This window comes from Pediculus humanus, genomic scaffold, assembly GCF_000006295.1.
Source record: "Pediculus humanus corporis 1103172107500 genomic scaffold, whole genome shotgun sequence".
Classification (NCBI taxonomy): Eukaryota; Metazoa; Arthropoda; class Insecta; order Psocodea; family Pediculidae; genus Pediculus; species Pediculus humanus.
Genome location: NW_002987116.1, coordinates 187,976 through 191,918, shown reverse-complemented (window position 1 = coordinate 191,918; position 3,943 = coordinate 187,976).

Here is a 3,943-nt window from a genome sequence, read left to right as displayed (position 1 = left end):
TTTTTTTTTTTTTTTTTTGATTTAAATAAAAATTAATTATTTTCTTTTTTTTTTTCTCTATGGTAAATAAATAAAACTATGAAAAGCATAGAGTAAGAAAATATTTAAACAATGAAATGAAAGAAACCGAAAAGAAAAATATTCCTGTGACTAACTTTTCTTATTTTAATTTTTGTAAATTTATTATTATTATTATTATTATTATTATTATTATTATCATTATCATTATTATTATTATTATTATTGTAAAACAAAACATAATAAATTGATTTAAAATTTTCTATTGAATATTCACGATTTTCTCACGATTCATTTCTTTTTCTCTTTCATTATTTAAATAAATACATATAATGGCAATAATTATAATCATCATCATCATCATCATCATCATCATCATCATTATTATTATTATTATTATTATTATTATAAACGTTATTAAAACTTAAATGAATAAAAAAAAAGAAAAGGAAGAAAAAAAAAGAAAAAAGAAAACGATGAATGATTTTTCAACCGTAATTAAATCTTTCATTTTATTTTCTTTTTTTTCACGTATGCCAACTTTTGAAAAAAAAATTTTTTAATTTTTTTTTCAACTCGAAAACTTTTCTAAAATTTTCTTTTTTTTTTTTTTTTTTGCATTTTCTATTTACACGTTTTTATTTAAAAGAAAAAGAAAAGAAAAAAGAAAATAAAAAGAATTTTATTCATCAACTTATTCTTTCTTTCTTTCTTTCACGCGGTAGTATTTAATAACTTAAATAAAATGCCTTGAGAAAATTATTATTATCATCATCATCATCATCGTCATCATTATTATTATCATCATCATCATCATCATCATTATTATTATTATTATTATATCTTAAATAAAATGAATTTAAAATATTTAAATTCGTATTATTTTAACATGTTTAACCTTTTCTTTCCTAACCGAAATTACTCCTACACTTCTCTCTCTCTCTCTCTCTCTCTTTCTCTCTCTTTTTAGCATTTCCTCTCTTTCCATCTATCTATCTCTCTCTCTCTCTCTCTCTCCTTTTTATACTTTTTATCCGTGAACTATTATTATTTTAAAATCACTGTTGTTGTTGTTGTTCTTCTTCTTTTTCTTTTTCTTATCTAATCCCTATCTTATTTTATTTTTCTTTCCCTCCCTCCTTTCCCCCTCCCTCGCCCCCTCTCTCTTAACCTAATTTATACCTAAAACCCGTTTTATCTATTTTTCATTTTCTTTCTTAACTTTTTCTTTCCCATAGAAAAAAAAAAAAAAAAAGTTTTGAAACAAATTTCCTTATACAATCGATATTTTAATGCTTGAAACGTGTGTGCAACAATATTTTCGAGCTTCTCATATACATATTCCCAATTTTTTTTCCCCCCCACAAAAAAAATTATTATTATTATTATTAAAAAAAAAAAAAGCAGAAGAAAAAACATTTTTCCCGCGTAAAAAATAATTATTTAAAAAAAATATTTACGAAACGAATTCAAAAAAAAAAAAAATTAACGTCGACGGCTTAATTAAAATCCACGAACGTTAATTTTATTCATTCATTTAAATCATTAATTAAATTTTCGTTAATTAATTGAATTATTTATTTTTCAATGAAAGATCAATAATAATAATAATAATAACGATCGACAACGATTAATAATTAATAATCGGTACATAAATAAATAAATAAATAAAAAGGTTAAAAATAAATTTTTAATTTTAATAATAAAGAGATTAAAAAAATGTTTTCCTTATTTAACAAACAAAAACGTTTTTTTCACGAAAAAAAAAAAAAAAACGATTGAAAAAATAATAATAATAATAATGATGATGATGATGATGATAATAATAATAAATTTTGTTTTTTTTTTTTTTCATTTTTATTTTTTTTGCTCCGGATAAGATTGATGAATGAGAGAGAGAGAGAGAGAGAGAGAAAAAAAAAAGGATTATGTTTTATGAAACGGTAAATCATCATCATCATCACCATCATCGTTCGTGAACAAACAAGAAAGACGAACGAAATAAATAATAAATAAATAAATAAACACGTGACGTGCTTTTTTTTTATTTAAAAAAATGTATTCGTTAATGTTTATTTTCCGCAAAAAAAAAAAAAAAATTCCCACGTTTCTTTCAAAAGATTATAAATAAATTTTAAAACGATCAAATACGTTATGATTAATTTTAAACAAAAAATTATAAGAAAGCGTTAAAGTAGCAGACGACGACGACGACGTCGACGAAAAACAAAAACAAAAACGAGTGTATAAACGTACTGCGAGTGAGAACGAGAGAGATAAATAGATACTGCGAGTAAGAGAGAGAGAAAGAGAGAGATAGATACATAGATAGATAGATAGAGAGAGAGAAAGAGAGAGATAGATACATAGATAGATAGAGAGAGAGATAGATACATAGATAGATAGAGAGAGAGAGAGAGAAAAAAATTATTTTTAAATTAGATTTTTCCGCCATTTTCCTCTCTGACGTAAAACATAAACTTCTACATTATGTACGTAAAAAAAAAAAAAAAAAAAACAAAAATCTAATAATTGATGATGATGATAATGATGATGATGATGATGATACAGATAATAATAATAATGATAATAATTAAAATTGACAAAATTAAATTAAAATAAATTTCCCGTTAATAAAATATTATGTATATATATATAATTATAAAATTTATTCGTAATGATTTCACATCGAGTAATCCGCCATTTTGAAAATAATAATAATAATAATAATAATTTTCAACGAAATTAATAATAAATAATAATAAATAATTAATAACCCATTGTGAAAAAACAATAATAATTCACACTTTTACGTTAATAATTCGCACTCGTTATTAATTAATTAATTAATATAAATAATTAATTTATATTTTAAATTACGAAAATGTTTTCATCATCATCATCATCATCATCATCGTCATCATTATCATCATTATTATTATTATTATTATCATCATCTCTAATTATTTTTTTTTTTTTTAATGACGGTTTTATTTTTATTTATTCATAATTTTTTATTTTGCATTCGTCAAAATCATTTCGAATGAAAATTTTTTTTCGTATGCGACGTCATAAATACGATTTTAATGACGGATAACGTTTGGGGTAAAAAAAAAAAAAAAAAAAATTATTAACGATAGCAAATATCAAAAAAAAATAGAAAAACGAAAAAAAATTTTGCTGTTAAAAAAAAATTTTTTTTCGACGACGAACGACGTAATAAATGAAAATCTTTTTTTTTTTTTTTTTTTTTTTTTTTAACCGACGATAATGATAATAATAATAATCCAAGTTATCCGAAAATAAATTTATATATATTAAACTGTAATAATGCGTGATACTTGAACGATAGCAAAAAAAAAAAAAATTTTTTTTTAAGCTTTCCTTTTTTTTTCGTAGGAAAATTATCAAAGAAAAACTTTTCTTTTTTTTTTTTTTTTAAATCAAAAGAAAAAAATAAAAAAATAAATGTAAAATCGATAATAAAATTAAAATTTTTCCTTTTTTTTTTTTTTTTTTGCTGTCGTTCAAAGGAAAGAAAAAGGTTGATTGATGAATGATGATGATGATGATGATGATGACAAAAAAATGATTGTCCAAATGAACAAAAGCATTTTCATTTGACAAAAAAAAAAAAACAAAATAAAAAATATAAAAATATGAATATGAATATATATATGTATAAATAATTTTTAAAAAGAGAGAGAGAGAGAGAGAATAATAATAATAATAAAAGGAAAAAGGAAAAATGAAAATAATAATAATAATAATAATAATAATAATAATAATAATAATAATAATAATGATAATAAAATTTTGAAAATGTCGTTTAAAAAATAAATTAAATTTACTCAAACGAAAAGTCAAATCAAAAAAACTAAATTCTCGGCAACAAAAAAAAAAGCGAAAAAAATGACGTAAATTC